Raw genomic sequence first — 26897 nt, 5'->3', positions numbered from 1 at the left:
CTCTTGTTAAAGGATTTGTGTTATTTCTGTGGGTGGATCATAGTCTCATCCAATTATGACTTCAGTAGAGCCAAACTTTGTGTCATATGCTTTACTAGCCCATACTGGTTTGCGCATTCCTCTCACTTCACAAGAAGATTAAAAAAAAAGAAGCAAAAAAAATTCTCTCTCAAGTGATTACAAACAGTACTTTGGAAGTATCAAATTTTACTGAAAGTTCATTTCACTCCAAAAATATCATTTTCGTGGCTTAGTGGTGTATTGGTTTAGTAGCTACAATCAAATTGTTTTAAATCTGGCAAAAAATATTAATTCTCAGTCCAGAAGCCAAATGTGAAATATTCCTAGGTTTCCTTGGTGAGTTATCTTCTAATATCCTGATTGTAGAGCAGCATGCATTTGCTTTCACCTGGTTTTACACCCTTTTTAAAGTGATCTCTGTATTAAAATGGCTTAGCGTTAACAATTGAAATTCTGCAAGCGTTTATGGCATTGGTACTAGTGCAAGTAATGTAAGACTATGGAAAGGAAACTGGAACTTTCTGAGTCCCTGGGTTATATTACACACCTGATTTTCTTTTTTAGCCCAGTTTTGCTCTAATATCATTCCATTGACTTGCAGTGGAGTTGTTCCAGAGCATGATCTTGTAAGATGCTCAGCATCCTCAACCCTGACTGAAAGACTACAAAAGAAAATTAATTTTTCTCTCCACCGGGGATGGAGGGGTGGGAGGTGGGCAGGAGGGGGAAAAAAAAAAAAAGGGTGTTTTGGAACTTCTTGGTGCCAAATTAGGAGAAATATCAAAATTGCCATTTGATTTTTGGGGAGGTTTTTTTTAGAACTGATTGTTGTGATACGTTTTTGTTCTGATGTCGGCCCTTAGTTCTTGCTTTTGAGGTCTTTTTATTTCTCACATAGAGCAATTTTTTAGTCACTTTGAAGGAGAAAAAAAATGTTCTGAAGAATTGATTCAATGTTACTAAAAAATCTGATTTGTGAAAGTAGAATTATTATTTCAGTGAATGTTTCCAGGCAAGATATACCAGTAATACAGATAGGACCTGTGGCTCTAAAGACATCTTCAGAGTTAAGCCCTAAATAAGAGGAGAAAGAAGCCTTAGTCTTCCTGTCAAACCCCATATAACATAAAAGGCCAAAATAGCATTAAATAACAGTTGTAGGAAGATTTCCTCTCAAAAAGACTAAGCCTCTTTATGGCAGCCTCCTGCAGCTCCCATTTCATCTTCCCTCTGACCTCCAGCATTCCCCAAATATCTCCAAGGCAAGAGAGAAACCAAGAGTGAGGATGCAAGAGAGGGTCACACCGGACTCTAATCTAGCAATTTTGAGCAGTTATGAGGCTCCCAGCAATACTGCAAGACCTGACATCACTACGTGAGGCTTAAATTTGATCTCACTGATGTCATTAGGGTCCAAACTGATTCCATGGAAGTCAATCTAGCTTTTAGGGACAGCAAAAGGGTACAGAACAGGCTTCTATGACCTAATAATTTAACCAGAACATGTTTCTGTATTTTAATCTTTTTTTTTTTTTTTTCAAACGAGTCTGTAGAAGACCTGCATGCCCCAGATCTACTTAGACTTGTTGGGCATTTGAGGCCAATGCTCAGAACTGAGCATCCCCAAATTGATTCTGAGTCTGGGAAACCACTGGAATTGCACCTGAGGAAAAGTAAAGCCCAACATCTGAGCAGGTACCGTTGGACAGGATGAGCAAAATATGGGCATGCAGCTAACCCTGCAACGGTATAGCATTCTCCTTTCCCACTGCTCTGCCAAATGCACTTATTTGATTATAACAATTCTAATTAAGCCCATCATAATGCAATGGAAATTTCCCAGGACAGACTTCATTGCTAGAAATAGGCTAAATGAACCTTACTGGAAGTGTTCTTTCCTGGTAAACTAGTTATATTGTCCTCTGTCTTGCTTCTGGTGCAAGCTCTAATTTTGGACATGCAAATAGCCTTCCAGTTTTTTCCCATCCTCTTTACCCTCTCCAAACTGTTGCATTTTTGAACACTGAAGCACATACATTATTTAAGTATTACATTTCTCCTATCTGGGCTGCAGCCGTGCCCCCTTAGGCCATTAGCTCACGGGATCTCATAAGCCACGGCAGGGCTAGGCTAGGTCAGCGAGTACCGGAGAGGATCTCCAAGGAGAAGTCGGGTGTTGTGGGAATCGCAGGTGGCAGTTCAGTAGGTGGCATCCTTTCCTTTGGAGTTCACCCCGAAACGCCACTGCTGGGTGCTAGACGGATCCACATGTGCGACCCAAGTTCAAGTCGCCTGCCCAGGTCCATGAGGGTCGCGAGCAGAGCAGCGAGTGTCCTCTCTCTTTCCCAGGGTTAACGTCGTGGCTGTTGGGCCCCGTGTGGGCACTGCTGGTAACGTGTCCATCATCAAGACATGTCACCATGCAGTCCCTCTGTAGGAGATACAGCATGTGGGCTTGGAGATGACCAGGTCCATGTGCTCCATCGCCTGCTACCCCCTACCTGCCAACGAAAACCTCTCGAGGAGCAGGGGAGAAACCCAAGGAAGCTCTCCCCCGAGGATGCTGGGACCTCACAGGAGCTGGGATGCACAAAGCCAAGATTAAATCTGGCCTAAGTAAGGAGATCTGACTGCCCAAAATCTCCCCAGAGTGTCAGGTGGATAAAACTTGCATGGCTTCCAGCCCCCTCTGCAACTCTTTGGTCGTGTTGCTCTGCATCATCTGCGGCTCTGTTTTGTCTTCCCTTGCAAAGGCTTAAAGCTTTCTGACTGCTATAGACACTGAGAATGTAAAGCAGTGTCCAAAACCCAACCGTTAGCATTTTTTTCCCACAAAAAGTAAAGTAAAAGAGCTCCCTAACCCAATGTTTTCCTAGGTTTTTTTGCTCCAGAGACCATTTGCACAACAAGAAAAAAAGCGCCTTCTGGAGCACTCAGTTCCCTTCCATGAGATCTGTCAGGTATGGTGTAGCTCCCAAAACATTTAATTCCCCACACAACCTGGGAGAGCCCCACAAACCACTGGTGGTCCACAGACCACAGTCTGAGTGCTGCTGTGTTAGGCTACTGGTTAAAGAAAAGGAAATTAAACACAGAAAGCTGTTAAAATGACATTGCATGTGAGTCATGGCTCCACATTAAGTAATGCTCTTACAGAGCACTTGTCTTGTCCCCCTGGATGAAAGCTCCCCACCTTCTGTCTCTAGTCTCTGCCTCTTAGTAATAAATATCATGTTTTATTATTACAGAAATGAAAGAAATGCTAATGCTTTGTCTGAGAAACAATGAAGTGTTAGAAATAGAAATATAATGAGAGGTGTACGACTGAATACAGCACTCGTATTTCTGCTACCGACATGCAATGAATTCTTTAAATTTCCATTGAAGCCCGTTTAAATGAAATTTGCCAAAGAATACTTCTTTTTCACATTCTCTCTTTCCAAAGTGCACCCTAGTGCAACCAGAGTCTGTCTCTTTGTTCGTTTAACATTGGGCTGTATCAAGCTTGTTTCAGCCCTGCCTGCTAGCGGGTGGGGTCATGCAGAGAAAGGGTCTAGCGGCCACAGATTTGTGCAGTTCCCTGTCTGATTTTTAAGCTATTTTTCAATGAACTAATTTTTATGATTGCAGACTCACTTAGGCTTTAAAAAAATGGATTCAGACCTGGGGAAAGGCTGCCATGCAACATCGGTCCATTACAATTGCAGTCTATTATTATTATTCATCTTTCGTCATCAGATTACAAATGTTGTCCCCTCAAACCCCAGATCTGAAGATGCACAAGACAGAATACAACCCTACAGATGACAGTAGAAGAAGGCTTTTTTCCTTGGCATCCTCGCACTTTCAGGTGTTAGACCCAGCACATACTGCTGGTTTGCAGGGCTGTTCACGACACGATCACAACTGTATTCCAATGTTCAGCCCCTGCCTGTTGATGTGCATGGTGCAAGCAGAGCTCTGGACTTGGCTGATTCCTTCTGAGAAGCAACAGGGCCAAGGTCTGGATCTGTTGCGCTTGGGACCTGCTCCCCATGCTGGGTGGGGTGATCTTGTGCAACTCATGGCAAAGGGGAAGGGTCAGAATGATAACTGTCTGGCAGCAGGGATATAAAAAAATCAAAGTGTCAAAAATATGGTTAGTGATGCACACAGGATTATTGTCAGCCCTTTGAAGTGGTAAAGCCCAAACCTCATATTTTCAGCTCAGTGCCTCATCCCTAAGGCTATTGGTTACCCTCTTTCAATATTGTACTGGAGGTGCAGATAGATAGACAAGGCAGGGCTGCCAAATCCCTCAGTTGCACGATGCACGTGGAGCTTGGCAGGCTGGCAAGCAGGCTGGCAAGCAGCTGGCTGTGCTATCACAGCAGTGGGACGATGATCCCTGCCCTTCCCGCCCCAGGGCTGGGATCTTAGCAGCTGCCTGCCAACAGAAAGGCAAGATTACTAACTTCTGTGCTTCCAGGTATCTTCACATGAGCTGCTGCTTTTGTGTTACTATTTTGTGAGAGCACGACTTGGTTCACTTTTATTGTTTAGGAAAGAAAATGTGTTTTTAAAGCATTTCCCAGCAAATCAACTACAATGACAACATTTCAGCAAGACCTGGCAGCATAAAGCTGGAAAGAAAGAGAGGAATGATGTAGGCACGACTCTCCAGAAAAGATCCTGTTAGGAATGACTGACACCTGAATGATCTAGTTGGTATTTGTTGCCCATCTCTCCAGCAAAGGTTACAGAGCATCCAGTTGTTCTCAGGTTGGAGACGACCAACACAGTTCCTCTGTGGTGTGTGTGCAAAGGGCTGAGTCTGGGAAATTTGAGGGAATTTCCAGGATTGTGTTGGCCACTTCTGAATTCTGGTATTGACATTCTCAGCTTGGATGGTAGGCCCATGATATCAGCTGTCAATGATAACATATTGCATTAACAGCAATAATAGTAAAAGGAATAATTGATGGTAATAATACTAAGGAACAGTATTTTTTTCAACAGAATTCTCAGAATCACTCATCAGTATGCAGACAGGGAGAATTTCATTATGCCTTGAGCAAAGTGAACAGGATATATCCTAACCTTCCAGCATTAATGCTAGAATATTTTTGATAGTAACAAATGCACATTTTCTTGGTTACTTTTAGTAGATTTTCATGTTAGTGTAATGCAAATGAAATGTCAAACTGCTGTTCACTGCCAGACACTTCACTATTTACACTTGGAGAAAAGGTTCAGAAAGTAATTAATCTTGTGTTTCTAATTTTTACTTTGATTAGGCATTCGAGGCATCTTAGTAATGCTAGAGGTAGTAAACAGAAAATTATTAAGAAAGCACTGGAAAACCACTTCCAGAGCTTCTGGCATAAAGACTGGAACATGTGTCCCTGTCAGGTGGGGCAAAGTTAGCACAGAGCCTCGTGGAACAGTGTTTTCCCACGAGCTTGCCTTCTGAATTTCGTTGGCTTCCACATGGGACATCAGCATTGGAGAAGGTGAGGTACCTGAGGGAGGTCATCTGTGAAAGGACAGAGATCTGGCCAGACGTGCAGAGAATCCACAGAGCATCCTCTCACTGCAACTACTGCCCAGATTGAATCCAAAGCTGAGGCTGAACGGGCAGGGATGGAGACCCAGAGAAGGACCCAAAAACCTTGCACATCTCTCTGTGACCCAGCAATGTGTGCAGAGCAAGAGCAGGAGATGCTCCTGGTTGGAATTTGAGGTCTGGCAACTTTTATGTCCATATGGATGTTCAGGAATGCCAGAATTTGGGTGATGGCCAGAACCTGAGGGAAGCCAAATATCCCAAAACGCCAGGGGTCAAGCTCCAGAACAAAAATGTTATGCTAACTGGAGACATTGTAGTGTAAGCAGAAACACAATTAAAAAATTTCGGAGTTTGAGAATGGGTTACAAAGTGCATATGGACATAGCCCACAGCAAAACTATTTGATGGATATTTAGCACCTTCTAAGTTAGTTCCATCATCTCCCCCATCTTAGTACATGAAACTCTTTGGCCTAGGGATGGTCTGGATTACTGTGGGAGCTAAATGATCCCTTAACCATAATAAATATGGAATGGCACAGTATTCCCTTGTTTATTTCATGGAAAACAGGGCATGATAGCACTTACAACTTTCTTGCTTTTTTATATGGCTCTGTTCACTCCATGCACCTGGTGCCTTTTGGTGATTCATTTTAATGTGTTCAACACATGCTCGTACACAGACTGAGATCATGATAGAGAAGCGCTGCAGTGTGAGTATCCAGGGATCTATGCCCAATCAGTTGTTGACAGTGACAGAGTGACAAATGCTGTCAATATTGTATAATGTGAAAAAAAACCTACCAGAAAATTCAGTCCTGGAAAATTCTGAAAAACACAGTTTTTCCAAAGGTTTGGTGATATAAGCAAAAAGTCCCCAAGCACATATTTCCCTTGAAGAATGTAGATGGTTTCAGTACTTAAAGTCAAGCACACGCATATGTTCTGTGGTGATCCAAAGCTGTTACTGCTGAATGTGTACGGCTTAATCTTAGTTCCCCTTCTACTATGACAATTTATGTCAGGTTTATGATTTACTGTAGATTTATGACACACACCAGACTGTCATTCTTCATAACTAGGTAGCTGAAGTAATCTCCAAAATATTTAGCATCGTACCTAGAACATGCGTTGATGGTACTCAGTAAGTTTTGCTGAAATTTATGTAATTCCTTATAAGGGTATGCAGTACCTGCTACTGAAGAGGGATCCAGGGATGGAAAATAGTATCTCCCATTATTCCGAAGTACTAAAAGCTAGCTTTGGAGTGCGTTTTCAGTCTTGTTTCTTTACCTTTAAGAGCACAGATTACTTTTATTAGATAGGCAGACAGACAGACAGACAGATAGATAGTTATGGCTAAATGTACCACAACAGAAAAACAATGTTTTTCATTTAAATTGTTTTGCTTTTCAGTCAGCTTGTCTTACTCAAAAGCAACAGAAGACCCTTGACTTCATTTATATTTCAAAGCATAGTCACTCTTTGACATCTGTTTTGGTGGAAGTTTAAACTACTTTGCTGACTTTGTTACTTTATATAAATGTTTAAAGACAATTCAATAAAGTGCAATTTCTTTGAGACAGGTACTGTCATGTCAGTTTGAGGTAATCATGGCCATGCCTGCTTACATGTTTCTAATGCCATTTGATAGGTGTCATTGACTTTTATGAAAATCTTTGAGGCACTTCCTTATAGACTGTGTTTGGAATTACTGTACATATCTCTTTCCTGGCCTCTGGCTGAATCTTACAATGTAAATAGGTTCATATGGCTGGCACAGAGAGGGATAAGGTGTGTATTACTAGAGCAAATACTTCAAAGGGGTATGCATGGTTTCAACCAAAATTAAGAACAGGAGAGCCCTGTGTAGACACTTTTCTTTTTTTCTTTCCCATTTTTTCCTAATTCCCTCTTTAAATGAAGAATGTCTGGGGTGAAATCTCCAAAGAATTATTTTAAATAATTTAAATAAAGCTATATGTTTTCCTACTTGGACTTTTTTTTTCTTTTGAAATTGTTGGTATTGAGACTTAACAGCTTAGCAAACAAATTAGGGATGTTAGAACTTCTCAATATATCTATTACTGCATTATCATCATGTTGAGCCAAGAAAAAGACAAATGCCAGTACTTGTTATTAACAAGGAAATAAAATGCTTTAAAAAAATGACTACCAGAAAAAAAATATCAACTATACAAATACTTTTAAAAACACTGAAAAGCTATATACAGTAAAACACCAAGCCTGTCATATGTAACTATGCTACTGGAGCAATCTATATTCATTAATATCTTATTCCCATTTAGAGGTAAGAACTGTAACTGAATTAATGACATGAAGAAGTTCATGTAACATATAATATGACTTTATACACTCTTAATGTCATCAGAAGAGTGAAAAGAAGTATTCTGTTATTTTATTTCAGGCTAGGAATGAAAACTGTGCAACAGCAAATATTTTTTAAAATGCTTTCACTGCAGCTAATGAGACACAACTGTTTGAAATGAATTGCACTTGTTCTCATTAACACTGAATTTGGGCTGTAAGCACCAGTATAATGGATATGCCCAAATGCTATTACAATTATTTTCTGTTGCAATCATTTTGTATTGCAATCATAAATAGCATCTTTTGCTTGGGCAAGGCAAGACAAAATTTATCTCAAGTTAGAGTGGATAGACCTCAAGGCCAGGCTAGAGGAGGGTACCATACTGTCACACAGAAATGACAGGAATTACAAAATGTTTAAAACTTTATTCTATAGTTCACACTAAATTATTTGATGCCAGATGTGTATGCATCTGGGTTTTGGCCAAAGCCATCCACTTAATAGCTTTTTCCTTCTCTTTCCTTCCTCCAGCATGTATTTTGGGTACTACTTCTGGGTTTATTGTCACAACATCAACTTACATTTTAAAGGAAAAAAAGAAGAATTTTAGTTCTGAAGCCCCAGTGGTTATGGGGAAAAAGCCCAAATATAACCAGTTTAAGAGTATCTTTTCAGATGGAGAATAGCAGCCCTACAACAGCTTTTGTCCTGTACACAGACAGGATGTGGGCAATCCTAATCCCCTGCACGAATGCATACGGCATTTTGCAACCAAGTTTTTCTGGGACGACTCAATTTCAGCTACAATACCACAGCAGATGAAGAATACGCACTACCATCCAGACAGTTACACCTCTTGTCTAAAAACAATTTTCTTGGACACAAATATTGCAACGCTATTTTTATCTCACCAATAATACATTATCTCATTCCTACTACATGTAAACAAAACAAAAAAGCACCAAACTGCTTTTCCTTAATAGAAGTATGTGTAAGATGTGAAACCAAGTGAATAATAATTATGAAGTGACAAGAAAAATAATGATGTTATGCCTATATTTATAGAAGATGAAAATCCTAAAATACCATCTGCAAATTGTGCATCATGCAGCATCTGATAGCTTTGGTTTTTTCTTTGAATATTAAGAAAATATGGTTACACTAGCTGAAACCAAATGCTGTTTTTGTCTTCTGTGTGCTGTGGAAGAGAAATCATCTTCGGTTGTATCCTGTAGGTATGATCTATAGCCTATTGAAGTCTACAGAAATCATTATACTATTGCAGTGAAGAGCTGGATCAGGCCCAGTAGTACGTTCTTCAGAAGAGCAGAAAAGATGGGATTTGATGATGTATTTAAGTCAGAAAGTCATGAGGACCTGACTGTCATGGTTTAACCCCAGCCGGCAACTAAGCACCACGCAGCCGCTCGCTCACTCCCCCCCGACCCCTGGGATGGGGGAGAGAATCAGGAAAAAAACCTCGTAAGCTGAGATAAAGACAGTTTAATAGGACAAAATGGAATGAAAAACAATGATAATTATAATAATAATATGACAATAGTAATACTAAAAGAATTAAACTATACAAAGCAAGTGGTGCACAATGCAATTGCTCACCACTTGTTGACTGATGCCCAGTTAGTTCCCGAGCTGTGATCCCCCCTCCCAGCCAACTCCCCCAGTTTATATACTGGGCATGATGTCATATGGTATGGAATAGCTCTTTGGCCAGTTTGGGTCAGCTGTCCTGGCGGTGTCCCCTCCCAGCTTCTTGTGCCCCTCCAGCCTTCTTGCTGGCTGGGCACGAGAAGCTGAAAAATCCTTGACTTAGTATAAACACTACTTAGCAACAACTAAAAACATCAGTGTGTTATCAGCATTATTCTCACACTAAATCCAAAACACAGCACTATACCAGCTACTAGGAAGAAAATTAACTCTGTCCTAGCTGAAACCAGGACACTGACTTACAGCATAGTAAAGAAACATAAGTCTTCCTAATGGTAGGAATAAATAATGCAAGGAATGTCTGTCAAGACAAAGTGGAAAAATGCTATTGATGCAAACATTGGGCAACATAATACACCTGAAGAAATAGTGGGGGGGACCACTTACACTAAAAGCAGATGCTGAACTTAAGTCTGAGTATCTTTGAAACAGTAGAAATTTTTTTTTTTTAAAGTAAGCTAAGAATCAGATTATTTGAAAAAGTAAAATATATCTATTCTTTTTTCCTGTTGGAGATGCTAAATCTAAAATACTGTAAATCACTGTGTTGCCATCTAAGAAAACACTAGTGACCCTCACAATTTGCTACATTAGATTCTGTTCCAGAAAGTTATATGAAAATTTTACTTGCAAAACAGACAACTCTGAAATTAAGAAGGCCCAGAATGATTAACATTATTGTGTTTTCTATCTCTTAGAGTTCTAATCACACCATGGATTTGTTTAATTAAATTTTGACCTTTTAACTGTTCCCATTAGCTCTCAACCCTCCTGATTACGTTCCTTCGTTAGTCAGTAACAAAGCAGCTAACTGCTATTTTGAGTTAAACCTTGAATTGTAGTTTGTGTTCCCCAGGTTGACTTTTGTTCTGATAAAGCTGTATATTTTTTGTTTCCACCATAAGCCCCATTTTTTCTTCATGTTGTGCTGGGAGACTAATGACTTCCTTCCTTCCAACAGCCTTATTAATTCTTTATGTAATTTGTGTTCAGCTACCTGCACAGATATAGGATTGGATCCCAGGTGGCTTAAATCTGAAGGTCCTGAACAGCTGGAGTAGCTTCTTGGTGGGCTGGGAGTGCTAGACTTTGCACTTTCATAGTCCAGAACTGAATTTTTGGTGAGCCATCACCTGCCCTTTGAAGAGGTCTCTTCCCAAAGGAGTATGCATTCTGCTCAATTTAACACACTAATACAAGATCAGTAAGATTTGTCTGATGCTTAATGGTTTCTATTACTCAATTTAGTTACTTTAATTTACTTTAGTCTTAATTAAGAACATCACTAACCATTTGCACTCAAACCACTGCAAAACCTTGACATGAATGAACTGTCTTCATCCAAACCCAGCCTCCTCTTCTGGGTAGACAGGAGCAAGCTGGAAATGGACCAGCCCCAGGCACCCTCCCTGTGCACAGGTCTCACTGGTGCTGGTCACTGCCCTGAGGTCTGTGGTTCTGTGAAGCAGTCCCAGATGCAGATCGATTTTTGTCATTTTTCCATAGCCTGTGGACCTCCCCCCATTACCACAAACGCTGCAGCCCCCCACTGCAGCCTTCCTGAAGTCCCCCGTCAGTTGTATGCATCGCCTCTGATCTCAGTGTGAATGCTCTAAGTTAAAAGATAAATCCTGTCAGGAATCACCTTGGAGGGACTACTCAATGTTTATCATCCTTACTTTTACAAGAGCACTAGACCGTTTTAGCCAGACAGATTGGAGAGAGAGAGAGATACTTCACAAATTTTTTAATTGAAAATAACAACTTGGGAGCGGAAAAGACTCGATATAGACCTGAAAGAGGATTCCTAACTTGTTCAGTATGCTTCAATATAACAAAGAGAGCAAGCAAACATATAATCCAATAGGCAGATATTCAACATTCACTTCTGATTGTTGGCTCTCAGGGACATATAACTGATTTTTCTGTCATATATTTTTGTTTTCCAGCACATAGCATGCAAGAAAAATGACCTGATAAGTGACTATGTAGCTAAAATACCCATTTTCACATTCATTAATTAATGTGATGATAGTGCAGTCCTTTGGCCAGCTCTCTTTATAAGCTTTCTACAAATGTGCACCATAATATTATATCAGATTGGATTAGCTTCTTTTCTCCTCATACTTGAATAAGTGTGTAATAAGAACTATATATAGGAATACTTTACTGTATGTAACTAGCTAAAAGTAGCAGAATTCCCACCCTAGTCTGAGCAAGCCAATAATTGCAGCATTAGCTTTGGCACAATAAAGAAGACATGTAAGAGCTTTTTCTAAAAAATCATTCTTTGACAAGCGTTTCTCATGGTAACTTTAAGAGTTGTTTCCATCATGCTTCTGCGTAATAGATAAAATGTCCCTGGACTTTGTTCCTAGACCCAGACCTTTTAACCTTTGCATTCAGGAATGTAGAGATTTTTCTTATATTTCAAGTGACTGGGTATCTTATGTCACAATTACAGAGGTGCAGGTTGACATATGTATTTCAGCTCACTGCCCATAGGGTATTGTTGATGTCATGAGGAAAAGGCAGGTGTTTTGCATTCTTTTACTGAAACTGCTCTTAGTAGATTGGTCCAATTACAAATGTTCTTCAATGCCTGTTTTGTTAATACTGAGGATTCAGTACTGAGCATAATTTGAATGTTTGTGTTGTCTGCACACATGAGAGAAATCCCAGGCAACTTAATTTAATCTTCAAGTTTTCTCTGATAAGTTTCTTGGCTTATACTTCTTTATAAAAATAAACAAACAAACATCAGTTTGCCTTCCAGTCCTTTCTAGGTCTCTGTTTTGCACACATGTTCATCTCTCTAATTGCCACCTCAGGGTGCAACTTGCATTCTTATTGTGCCGGCCAGAAAAATATGTATACGTAATAATTCCCACCCCTAGCCTATGTGAACTGCAATGAAATACAAAAAGTCTGTGTCATACGATCTGTTCATCTTTGATTTGAGAAGCTATGTCAGTGATTCAGTGCTGAACTGATGTCTTATAGCATTCATACAATTGCATGCTGGAGGCACCATATCTCATCTGGACAAGACGCAACACAGAGATCTGATCTACTTTGAAGTCATTAAAGATCAGTCTTTGAAAGAGAATCAAATGTTGGGCATTAAGCCTAATGTCTCGGTTAACTCGTAACTCTGGTACGTCAAGAGGCACACACACACATATACACATACACACTTTTGGAGTTCACATGTAAATGCTTCTTTAAAAACACGCAGAACACCATAAGTGCTAAATATGATGGTTACTATGATTAATAAAAAATCTGATATTCTTCCAGATAAAAAGTTTATACAGAAATGTAAAATTTTCCACTTTTTTCTTTCATAGTGCTTGGGGGGCCAAAGGGGACCATTAGATCATCTAGATTCATCTCCTGTATGTCACAGGCCATTAAATTTCCCTCGGTTACCCTTGTATTAAGCCCAATAACTTGTGTCTGAGTAAATCACAACTTGTACATGGCTCCAGCCAGGCATTTCCATCTGGCTGGTGTGACAAGCCCCTTCCTCAGTCCCCTGTGACCCCATATTTCCTATGGAAGTCGTCTTGCTGCCTGTAAGTTTCCCTCCACAGTTACTATTCTCTAGAAGAGAAACATTGGCTCTTAGACCAAACTCAGAGCTGGTACTAATTGCCCACTCCATTATTTTTGAGTTTGTCTCTTTTACACATTCTGGTCCTATGTCCAGGTCTTTAACCTCTACTCACGACAAACATACGCATTTGCCATAATCTTTGGATCACAGTGTGCTTCAAGGTAATTTTACAGTGACCTCCTTTTCTCTGACCTCTTTTCTGGCCTATTCATTGAATATTTGTCTTTGTGGCTTTGAGATATGTGGGGCAGCGTAGGCAGTAGACACCCATGTGCTTCATGTCTGTGAAAACAAACCCTTGGTAATTAGTGGTTTGGTATTGAGCTGGTAATCCAGTGAAATCCATATTGCAGCATTTGTTAGGACTCTGCCGACAGTGTTCGGGTTACTGAACAAAAGGACTTGCTGCCCACTGCAAGGCATGGAGAGAGAGGATGGGTGACATTTGTGTTGCATCATGCTCATGTCCGCTTTCCATTTCCTGTTGCATGAGTTCCTCCTTGCAATGTATGCCCATTACTTCATTATCTTAGAAGGGACAGCATAATCAAAAGCTTCCTCTCCTGGAATCATTAAAAGATATCGCCCACAGACAAGCCAAAGATTGATGGCCTGACTGGATCTGCTGTCCTTGTTGATGGTTGCAGCAGCTTGTGTACGTATCTGTCAAAGAGCCACCACAAAAACAGTGAGTGTTTCCCTCTCTTTCCGTATCGGTCAACTAGTTAATGGCATCTACATGTGTAAAGAACCCTGAAGCCACACTGCAAAATCAATATAAAGCAAACACAATTTAGGAAGCTAAATGAAATACTCAGGGTCTGATTTTAGCATTTAAGGGAACAATAGGTCAAATTCAATTATCTGCTTTCCAGATTATAATTTCCATTTTACTAAATATGTCTCTATTCAGGCTGGCAAGAGCTCCTCTGTTAGTGGGTAAGGGAGGGAAGAGAGGAAAGCAAGAGTAGCAGGGAGGTATGACCTTATTTTACCTTTTCTGACAAAAGCAGATAACATTGCTAGATTGGAGAGAGGATCCCGCAGATTGGAGAGAGGATCCCGCAGACCATCAAAGGCTCTTTCCTGAGATAAGATGCAGCTTTTCTCTTTCTGAACAACCCTCACTTTTAATTTTATTATCTTGGCAAAGCCTTCAGCGCTCATAGTTACTTCAGAAATGGAGAAACTTCACGTTCACTGTGATACAAAGAGTTAGCATGAGGTTACCTGCTTCTTCTAAATAAGAAGCTATGCTGAAAAGCAGCTGTAAGAAGAGCTACTGTGAAGAGGTGCTCCATATCACTGGTGCTACTTCTGTGTGTAAGGGAGGGGGCAATCACACCAGCACAGCATAACCTAGCAAAGTCAGATTTTTGCCTGCATAAAGTGATAGACCATGCTAAAACTATGTAGGATCACTCTGAAGCCTTGGTCCTAACTTAGGTTAAATTCCTGTCCCTCCCATTTGTGTGCTTCACTAGCACATCACCAGCTCATATATTGCTTACAAAATAGCTGCATCAGATGTAGGTTTTAAGTAATAAATATGTAGATGCTGCTTGTGGAAAGACAAAAGCTCTATGAAAATATAGGTATGCTATATGATATATGGTATCCACACAGTAGTTGCCAGTGATGCCTCATCTCCTTTTCCTGTTCTTCTTTTGAAGACACAGGGATAATTTTGAGTTGTCACCACTTATCAACTTTTCATGGCAATGAGAAGACAAAGGGATCCAATGTCAGGTGCAAAATGTCAAAATGTTAGCTTGATGCCTATGCTAAAATGGTCACCTATGAAATCACAACCCTCTGATCTCTTAATTTGCTGCAGACTCCAGCAGACATATGTGCTTGATGGTTATTTCAGAAGATTTTGCCCTTACTAGAGGGAGCCAATTGTTTTAAACGAATCCACAGATGATAGTTCATAGAGCTGTGACAATTTAAAGAATTCTATAATTACATTACAATTTATACAGCCATGGAATTACTGGAAACATATTTATACCACCTGTTTCAATGCAGACAGCCACAATTTTTTATTCCCAACAGCACTATTAGTTCCTCTCATCATATTACCTGGTCAGAATACTCAGGGTATCATTGCTGAACAAAGCAATAGATGGGATCGATCACTCGAATTTAAAAGGCAATTTATTGTGTTGTCTTTCTCCAATTACTGCCAAGATTCCTTTACATTAAAAAAAAAAAAAAAAGAAAGAAAAGATTTGCTCCGTTCATTTTGGCACTTCTACCTCTGAGTGCCAGCCAGCATCAGTATCTGGCAGGGTGCTCTTGAACCACTCTCCAAAATAAATATAGCATATGTCAGTCAGGTGTTTTTCTACCCATGTCCAACGACTTCCTAAGAAATACTTTTTTGTTTTAGGCCCATATCCTAATAATCTAATGAATTTGTCAAAAAAATAAGGTGTCCTATCTAAATAGGGGAAATCACGAGATATGTGCCTCCAACATCTAATTTGGTGAATCTTACTCTGTATCTGAGCTCCCTGTATTCTGGTGAAACCTAGCCAGAATTGAAGCGCTGAGCTCTCTAAACCCCATTTAAGAAGTGGTTAAGTTCCAGCATTTGCCATATCAGACCCATTATTCTCCAAAAGCACTTGTAGACCCCACCCTGCATGGTAGCACTGGCCTTACCATTGCAGAGCTCAGCGGGGTCTGATGGTGTCAGCCCATGGGCTTACCCCATCCACCACCCAGGACACCTGCAGCAGAGCAGCCTCCTCCCCAGGGGTTACAGTGAGCAACCTCCAGTGAAGGTGAGCAGAGTGGTCTCTCACAAATGTCTTTTCAGCTACTATTCAAAACAATATGTTAATCTGCTCATGTTCCTGCTTGCTTACGGTGATCAAACACACAAAGCCACCAGAGGTGAAAATAAGAGATCCTAACGAATTGTACTTATGGATTGCCTTGTGTGGTTCATATATACATCAAATGGATTTTTTGCCTGGTACTACAGAGCTATTGCTGCATGCTTTTTGCAACAGTTAGGCTTGATCACTGCGGTTCAACTTGCTGCTATCACAAGTTTCTCACTGTGCAAGTGTAGCTGATTCAGCACTACAGAGCCAGACCTCCCCCATTTGTGAACAGATGCATGATGATCAGCTTTTGCCAGCCACTGCATACTTTGCATACTTTCTGATCTTTACATGCTGCATTGTGTACCAACTATTATATGCTAATTTTCCACATCCTGCATATAGAGATATATTACAGCCCTCGTTGTTCAAGCAGGTTGCACAACATTTCAATGTTACATTCTTCAGTTTCTTAATATACTTTTTTACTGCTTCTTTTGCACTGAGCAGGATAGTATTTCCATGGCAAGTTCTACTCTATTTATTAGCCAGGATTGCTGAGATGCTGGTCGTATGACCCTCAGACACACAGTCCTCAGAAACATTTGGGCCAGGGCCGCCTTATTGTACCCTCTGCGAGAGTCACTTCTTGACCCACAGCAGCTCCATCTACACTTGTGGCTGGGAGCCTTCCAGGCACTAAAGCCAGCTGGCACCAAGTGGCTCGAGACTATGCCCTTCCTTCCAAAACAGGTTGGCTGCATGAAGACTGCCTATTAGAAAGAGTCCCTGGATCACTGAACTCCCAAACTGTGCCTAGGAATTGCTCAGGAGAGCATGAAGTAGATAGGCTACCTTCATGCCTGGAACTGCTGTGTCCATGTCCTGCTGTCTGGGAATGTTTTGAAGCTTGCACAGATCTACCAGCGTAGGCACAGCCACCAGGTCTGGCTGCAACACTGCTCCTGAAGCAACTTGCTCTTGCCATTTAGGTCACCTGTAGTTTGATCTGATGCCTGTAAAAGTCAATGGTTAGGTGCTCATTGACTCCAATGGACTTTGGCCCAAACGCACAGTTCTCCGGGATTTCAGATGTCTCTGAGTTACAGGTGCATGCAGGCTGGCAAATGTCAAAAAGTGACATTTGCTCCTGACAGAAATCATTAAAAGAGAAAGCCCCTGCAATGTATGCTATTTACTCTGCTATGTATTTGATATGCCTGCACAGTGTAGTAGTTAAACATTCAAAGGAAACATGTTTGTGACATCATAACTTATTTTAGTACAATTTTGTTTTTACTACAGTGACTTGGTTCTGTAATTTATAGGTACAAGTCAAAAGGATGAGTTTTCAAAATGTAGCCCTAGAGTTTTATATTTTATTTTTACTATAATTTAAATGCCAAATCAAAATTATCACATTTAATTTACTTTATTCTCAGTGGTTTTGCTTAGATTTATGAATTACCTTGGATTAATTGCTATATAGCATTCTGGTTTTATAATGTAATTGGGTGTGTCTAAGTGCATTCCATTTTATGACTTGCTTTAGGGTATATTTTGGATGAACTGTATAATATAAAATACATTTGGTGTTATGTTTTATATAATGCCAGAGAAAGCACAAAAAGTGCATTTAAGTTTCTAGGTTTATGGATTCCATGTCTGGAAAACTTTGGAGGACAAATCTGCTTATTTTCAGTTTTTCTCAAATTGTTCTGAGTCTTTTCCATTTCAATTTTTCACAATAACCTTTGAATTATTGAACCTTTGTGTCAATAATTATTTTCAGTCAGAACAAAATAAATAGTCCACCCTGAATGACAGTATAAATACTGGTATCACACTTTCTAACACTCCCATTGAAAAAGTCAAATCAGAGCAAGATCTAACCAAAGCAAAATAAATATCCTCTGCTCTCTTGTACAATCCACAGGTGACTGACACCCTGTGTTAGACCTTTCTCCTTTCTGGTCCTTGGAGGGATCAGAGTCAAATGCTTTGCATTAGCTGGCACACTGTAATTGTTAACACCTGGAACTTCTGATTAGTAAAGTCCAAATTATAAGGCAGAGGCTTCTGTATGGATTGCCATGAACTGCTATTGTACTGCATTTAGTACTTTTGATACGCTTACCCCAAAACTACACATCCTTGTCAAAGAACAACCTTATGGCATGTTCCCTGACTCCTTTTGAGCCTTTTAAGTCCATGAGGTACCTCCCCTCTTTCACTGCATTTGTGTTGATGTGTCTCTTCCTTCCTCTGTTCTGCACAGACAGAAAGAGAAGCAGCTTCATGCTGTCCGAGTGAAGAAGACTGAACCAAAAAGACCTCTGAAGGTTAGAAACCTGTATCTTCTTCTTGTTGTCTTTGTGTCTCCCTGGCCCGCCTTTGTTGCCATTACAGCTTCTATGTTTTAATAAATTTGTGGACCTGTAGTCAAAATGCTACTCCAGTGAATCCCTTTGCAGGCATCTAAATAAAAAGCTACTTCCTTAGAGCTGCTGAGCCCTCTCATCTGCCTCGATTTCAAACGAGTTACTAAATGGTGGATTTCCTTCCAACATGACATTGGACATTCATGTTGGAATATAACAACCACTATCTGGGAAGACAGAAAGCAATTTAGAGAAACCAATTAGTAGGTAAGAAGAATACCATTCACGAATCCCTGACAAACAGACTTAAAACTGAAAAGACAAATGAGTCACTAATGTTAAGTTAAATGAAAACTGGAGTGTACTGAACTGTTTGAGCTACTGTACCAACAAAGAACAGAAGTTTTCCATACAAATGTCACGAGATTGGCTTCAGCATCAGAAGTCTGACTAATGAATCACTAATGTGACATAACAGTGGTTGATACCTCATCTCATAACAAAGTACTAGAGAAGTATTCATTTCTCAGAATTGATTCAAAGTATTAAGTATGAATCACTCTAACAAAGAGATAAGATCCAAGATTTTATTAATTAAAGAACATGTGAAACAACTCAAGGTATGCTTTGTAGGCCAAAGGTAAAGCTAGCTAATGAGTTTTCTCATTTACTGTGGAAACTGGAATCATTATAATATCATTCTACAACTTGATATCGATACTATAGTCTCTTAATAATGCAGTTTAGATTAACAGGAGTCTATGCTTAGTGTTAAGTAAATACAATAATTACACACTGTATTTTCTTTGCTACTCTCTCCTCTTGCCTTTTGGGCACCTAAAAAGTTTCACTGGCAATAATGAACTGAATCTCACAATGTACGCAAGTACATGATGAAGCTGAATGACAGGGCAGAGAACTGGACTGAGCATTTATGTGACTCCCAGCCCTGTGCTGCTAATGTCTTCACATGCTGGCTAACCCTGGTGTCCCCACAAGCCCAGGCAGGCTAAGTCAGGTAGTCAAGGGAATGGCAAATATCTAAAAATGCATGTGCAGCCTAATGGGGCTCAGTATCTAAAAGGGGTTAGACCCTAAACTGGCTTTGGAGCTTTTGAAAATCTAATTAGATGCTGCTTTGCATTGTAACTATCTAAAAGCCTTTGAAAATTCTATTTTAAGCAATTTGTCCATACACATCAGCAAATTTGTAACAGGATCTGGACACATATAAACAGCAGAAATAGCATCTCAAAGGCGTATGGAGACCTGCAACTTCAACTAGTTAATTTGAAAAAAAAATCCACAAAACAGTAACATTATTAAAAATAAAGTATCTCTGAGATCCCAGAATACTGCAATATAAAAAATGAAAGCATCTGCCTGCTGTTGAATTTGTGTTCCCAGTGATCTTTGCAAGTCTAAGACATTTCCACTTAACATTTGTAAGGTGTCAATTGTTTTCAAAATATAATCTTTAATACCCAATCTTTATGTAGACATTTGGTCTTAAATGCTGCATGTACATTGGTCATATATCCATGCAATAAGTAAGAATGAGCATCTGTATAAAGGCTGTGAGGCAATGAAGATTAAATGCTAACTTTATCTGTGAGCTTTTCGTAACTCCTACCAAATCAGCTGCCCACAAACCACAAGAGTTCACCACATAAGCAGATAGAAATGTTGTTTGGAAAGGACAGGATGATGATTTCCAGTTCATAAGATATTTATCCCAAGACACATTCATTCATCTGTTGCACATTTAAATGTCTGCTTAGTATTGCTGGAGCAATACTGAATCAAAAGAGCATCTCTTTCTAATATCAGCTTCATTCTGCACTGACTTACAAGCAGTCACTGTGTAATCTAAAGCAGTAGAAACAAAGCATGAGTTCACGAAGTCCAAGCCACAAGGAAGGAGATTCTGCACCAAAGATGCAGCTACCCGAGGGTGATTAATGGGGGTGCAGAGCGCAAATACTGCAGGAGGAAAGGAAAATAAAAGGCCAAGTACTCCTCTTTGCAAGGAGTGTCTGTCTGCAAACCTGCCTGGTGGCTGTTGAGGGCTAAGGTTCATGTGTTTCCTCAGCACATCACCAGACAGCCTTCACTGAAGGCTTGGGGTGTAATCCTGGACTGGTCTAATGATAAATGAGTTTTGGTTGTTTTTAAGAAGAAAATTAATGGGAAGAATATGAAGTATCTTTGTAAGATTTGTGGACGGATTCAGCTAATGCAGTATAAGAAATTTTTAATTATAACAATTACAAAATAAATCAGATTTAATTACAATTTTAAAAAAAAATTATGTGGGCATTTAAATCAAAGAATAATTGGAAATATTTTATCTTAGTTTGAACGCTTTCAAACTGCTTTCAGGCATTTATGAGCTACCAATAGCCTTCATTTTTAAGCAATACGTACAGTCACACATGAACAATTACATCCTGCAGTCTTTAATTTGATGGAATTTATTCACAGACATCCTTCCTAGGATGGAACGTGTTCCTGGAACAGGTTACGGTTTGATCTAAACACTGTCAGTACAGGTTCAGATTGATCACTTCCAGTAAGGAGTTCTGTAACAAGTTCCTGAAACGAGAATGCTTCACCCTCAGAGACCAGTATTCCAAATTGGTGCTTTGTGCTGCAGCCTCTGTGAAGGATGTGACTGTTTAATTGGATTGTGATGGATGCTGAAGGTTCTGAGACTGCAAGACTGATTTATTAGGAGCTCTGCAGACTAGTCCATGGCTACATGTTTTGTTTTGACCTGAATATTCATATGTTTCTTAAACAATTTTTGTGTTGACCATAGCACTTATTCCTGAGTGATGCTTTTGATGTCAGTATTTCTGCTCAGCAGTCTCATTAAGCCCTGAATTGGACCATTAACTGCCTTTGACTATGATGCAAATAAGAAAAGACATCCTTTACCTAGTAATAACAGGTCAATAAAGTATTAATGTTTTACTTACCTCTGAGAAGCTTTTGTGAATTTCTTACTCTGTGAGTTTCCTATCTGTCGGTTGTTGGTTTTTTGGTTTTTTAGATGCATCTGGTCTTACCGTATAAAACTAAAGCAGTACTGTAATTTAAAAATTACTCTGATGATGTTTTCTGCCTAGTGATCTGTGATACTGACCTTTAAACTAAAGAAATTTTTCAGAATTTTAAGGGCTTCACCTGTATTTTTCTGCTAATGCCTTTTTGTGAGTTTTGCTGATGTGTGGTGCTAAGCGATAAGCTAAACTGGCAGGGACCTTTGGGGAAAATCTTATATTCCCCAGGAAAAAAATAAAATGAGTCCCAAATGATTTTCATGGTCCCATATGATTTCCTTATGCAAAATCATATGCAACATGTATACTTTCTATTGTCTTAGCTGCCAAAATAATTGTCATATGTAGCACTTTGGTCGTCTGGAATAAGCATGAACTGCAGCTAGGCATATTGCTAATTCCCCCCTGCAAAATCAATGCAAGATCTTTGCCAAGACATAGTATCCCACAAAGCTGGCTTTGACATATTTTCACAATTACCAGGAAGTTCTGATTGCCTCATTAGAATATTCTGGCCACCAGAAGAACATTTTGTCAAGTGCCTCTATACCTCCCTGTCATGTGTGTAGGTAGGTTGGTATGTCGTCTACCCTTACATCACAACCTACACACTGTTGGTGCAGCACTCCCAAGCAATGAAAACAGATTGCTCTAATCCTTTTGTGTGGTGAGATTCCTGTCATCTTCTATTTTCCTATGTCACTTTTTAGTTGCTTTAGAAAAGTGACTAGAGCTCCCATCCATGATCAAGGCCCATTAGGTTAGGCAGTGCTTGAAATCTAATCTTCTGACTCCCTGTTCAATGCCTGAAATTCGCTATTTATCTTCTTTCTTGTCTGTAGTCTGGGCTTCCTTCCTTCACCTGGCATGTGTACCGAGATACTCGACTTGCCAGACGTTTCTTATACACTTAGCTAAATCCACTAGTCTTTCAAGAATTTACAGTGAAATATATATGTCTGCATGAGGAAGTTTGGCTGTAAGTCTTTAAAGCATGTCACTTCAGTTTTCATATTGTCTACCAGCTCGTTCTGGAAAGAAAAGTATTAATTCTGCAAATAATTTGTTTTCAGAGTGAGGAATATGGATTTCACTTATCATTCTTTAAGTCATTGTCATAAAAACATTAGTTAAAACACATCACAAAAGCCTTCCCACATCAGCCTTGGAAGACCTCTTTTTTCCCAAGTTGAAATGATCCATTTTCCTTTTTGATGATCTCAAAAAAAACCCACAAAACTGCTTCTTAGGGCCTCTTGCTTACCTGCTATCTCCCAGCTACATTTTTTGCTTCTAAAGAACCTGGCTAAAATAATCTCATCTTTATTGCCAGAGGTTTTCTTATTATGTCTCCCAAAATCTTGATCAGGCGTATGTTGTTTAAACTGGCTGGGGCCAAAGCTGCAAAGAAGCAATGTGTTAAATGATTCTCAACAAAGATTTATCATCCAATGCTAACTCCATTGCTCTGTGAGTCTATATTTTGTTTGGCAAAGAAACTGTAATGAAGATCAGAATGATAAATACAGAAGATTATTAAGAATTTCTCAGATTTCCAAAGAAACAGAACTGGGCTCAACGTCTTGGGAAGCACAGATTGGTTCTTGGGAATAACTGTAGGTTGTACACTAGATACCTTTATTGATAGTCCAGAAGAGATTCCATCTCCAGGCAGACCTCCAGGAACAGATATGACACAAAAGAGTAGGAATACTTCTGCCTTCAAAGCACGTGTTGGTACTGTTCTTATCTGTACTTTCTTCCAAATAAAGGTTAAAACTCATCCCACAGTCAGTTCTCGCTGCCAAGACACTTTCAACACAGTGGACTCAAAAGCTGCACAATGTACGATGTTAGAAATCCTTGTTTACCTTCATTAAGTGTCCCCTCAGGAGCACATTGGCAACGAGGCAACAGAAATATTTCTTTCCTTTCTCTTTTCCAAGTTTTTTCACTTTTCAAATCTAAGGCCCAATCTGCTTTCGTTGTGAAGTTAGTCACATAGACTTTGATGTAGATTATTTTTGAAAAACTCAAACTGCCAAAATAGAAACAGCCTCCCTTCTTTCTTAGAAAGAAAGCAGAAACTGAGGCATTCCTCCTGTGTATCAGGATAAGCTATTTTAAGCAGGGAGGAAAATAAGGATGTTAACCTGCAAAGGTACCACCTTCCCCTTCTGATCCCCTCCTGCACCCCATATGTCCCTCTGTTCCGATAAGAGATTATCAGTAAATAACGACAGGTTCAAGAAGCCGCCCCCTGCTCTTTCCTTTAATGATGCTTAATTTTCCCTTGCTCTGTCTTATCATGTTGTCTTGATTATGAGTGCCTTGGGGCCAGGTTTGCATGTGGTTATATGTTTAGAAAGGCTCAAGCACACACCAAGCGCTACCAGAATTCAACTCTTATAGTCATTTTTATTGCTTGTGATCAGCTTTGTAGGCTGGGAGTGATCAGGCCATTCTGTATTTGGCGGGAAGGTCAGGAGGGAATAGGCTGGGAAACTGCAGGTGGTCCCCGAGCCTGACCTTCTCCTCGGAGTCTGAGCCCTCAACCTGGCATCTGTGGGACTGGAACGACTCTGCTTTGACTGCTGTGCTGTTTGAGATATATAGAAAACTTCTGCTCCAAGACAAGCTAGAGTTTGGGGATTTTCAAAAAATGTCATGATATTTCACCTTGAAATGATGCATTTTACCCAGTTTCGCAGAACTGTCTTGAGCATTGTTGCTGGTATTTTCATCAGTTTAGCTATGGATCTTCATTTCGGTCCTGCAGGAAAGTGTGGGAGCAGATGTCCTGACAGCTGAATACTCCCAGAAATTTTGCCTGGGTATGCATTATTTGATTTTATGTGGTGTCTTAAACTATTGAGTACTGTATTGCTGCTGTACACCTGAATAATTACTGCCTTCTAGTCAAAATACAGATGCATGAAAGGCCTTGTAAGCAATTTGGAAAGGGATGGGTTGGGGATCTGAAATTATATTGACAGTCTTTGGATATGTATCCTGTGCCAAAGGCTTGATCTTGGTTCAATTAAAGTAACACATACCAGGGATTATAGGACTTGGTTGCCTTCAGTCTCAGGGTGACTGTGGAGTCAGCAGGCAGAAAGGGTCCTTCTCATCTGAAGGTCTTATGAAGGCCATGGCCAAATTCCTATGCAGCAGTCACAAAAACACGTAACTTGTAAACAGTTATTAAAGCTTTATGATGTACAGTATGTTAGGAATAATGTGTGTTGTTAGATTGCAAAAAGAATAAGAAGCATCCAGTCATGTGAGGGCTCCTCTCAGATGTAGGTCTTTATCTGCTACGCTTGGTCCACCTGCCTCGGAGGCAGAAAGAAATCCCCAAAGGGGTAGGGGGGCAGAGCACGGCAGCCTGGAGAAGGACAGGAACGAAGGAGGAATGATGAGGGGTACACAGGCTTCCCTGGCAGTCCAGGAAACCTCCAGGTTCAGTTAAGCACCATTTATCCAAGTGTGTCCCTTCTTCAGAAGCTGTGCTCAACATGGACTGTGCCTTATGTGGACACACACCTCATATTTCATATTGATCTCATTCTGATTTATTTTCCCATTCTTATGCATTTAAACAGATGATTTGAAAACTTAGCATTTGTTTAGGAACATTCTCTGGGGACAATTAATTGAAATACAGCAAGTTTTCACTTTTTTAAAAAAATAAAGCCACATAAATGTCCTGGACCATATTCCAGTTTCTCTTAACTTTTTGCATGCTGTTACATTCTTAGAGCTTAAATAGTACTAGTACTAGTGTGACTACTGACTAGATGCGACAACCTGCATCGATTCTGCATTTATCATTATTCCCTACTAATGATGCAAATGTTCATCTACAAATAGTTGTGTGCCCATCCCTGCTTTACAAAAGGAAGGACAGGGAAATTTTTCAAGTGTCAAGGTTCATTTTAGGGGGAAAAAAGTCAGCTTTTAGTAATAGCCTTGGCCTTGAAAAGCAGCATTGTTATGTATCTGCAGAACAGTAGGAAAAGAAACAAAAGCGCACAACATGCGATGAAGTTTATCTGTAACAAAAGGTTTTAAATTGCGTTGTGCTCCATGTGCTGCTCAAGGAAAAAAGCTCTGGTGCCTGAATGAAGCGGGACCTGTACGGTGCAATGAAGGTGCATGGTGGCTGACTGCACTGGCACCCGGCCAGCTCACCACGGAGCACCAGCCTGCACTGAACTGCAAACAGCGCTTAGCCCAGCTTTTCTTCCACCTTGTAACTCTGCAAAGCTCAGAGGTTTCTCACCGGTTCAGTTTCACATCAGACAAATCCAGCAGGTTTTGGCTGATGTGACTTTGAGCAAACACAAAAACCAAAATGAAACTCAGGACAATAGAAAGAAAATGTTTATGTCAAGCCCCAGCAAACCAAAACATGGCAATCTGCAATAACCGTCTCTGTGAAATCATTGCTGAGAACACATCAGTTAAAAACATGATAAATCTTTTACAACCTATTAATATATGCATGATTCACAGTTGCCTTGTAGATGTGTACAGAAGCCAAATTCCCTACAGAACAGTAATGTGTTGGCTATCATATTTCTGTTTTATATCTTTTTACCCACCAGAAGGACAAAACCAGTCTTTTGCAAGGAGGGCAATTTCCACCAATAACAAGCGGAAGAGAAAGCTCTCAGCCTGACCTACATTTCTGTGGGCCCTTGCATCTATTTTTTTTTAGTACTCCACACGGTTTAGTTTAGTGAAACTGACTTTTCAGGAAATATCATGTTTTCTATACCCAAGCACAGAAAGCGTTGTGAAATGCCATGTTTACCATGTTCAAGTGTACCGGGACTGTCCAGGCTTCAGTAAATATACATTGTGGTTAAAAACAAGAAAAGTGATGTAGGCAGAAAAACAACTTGTGAAAGCATAAGAAAGAAAGAGAAGAGGTTGGGGCAGAGAGGACAGGACAAGTGAGGCTGAAATGCTTTGTGTGTATGCACAGTTCCCAAACCTTCCAAACTAACACTGTGTTGCTGTGTTCAATAACTTTTTGCTTTTTAACACTGCACTCTTTGCTAGTTTGCAATGTTGGAGAGGAAAAGGCAGAAGAAAAATGATGCATATACACAAGTTTTGAGAAACTTGCATCAGGCTTCAGTAAGGGTATTTCACATAATGTACTGGAGCCTTTAATTCTCAGTTGATTTTACATCTTCACAGTCATTCTGGGCTCTGTTAAACTTGCTTTAACTTTGGACTTTCCATGAAACAGCTGAGAAGAGAGAAGCAGCAGTAATAATAAGTCTAAGACACTTTTGTCCTCCCATGGTCTCTGGGAGTGTCGGGACAGGCTTATTATGTGGTGTAACTTTGGGC

The sequence above is a fragment of the Gymnogyps californianus genome, chromosome Z, assembly GCF_018139145.2.
Source record: "Gymnogyps californianus isolate 813 chromosome Z, ASM1813914v2, whole genome shotgun sequence".
Classification (NCBI taxonomy): Eukaryota; Metazoa; Chordata; class Aves; order Accipitriformes; family Cathartidae; genus Gymnogyps; species Gymnogyps californianus.
Note: the sequence above shows the minus strand (reverse complement) of the source record.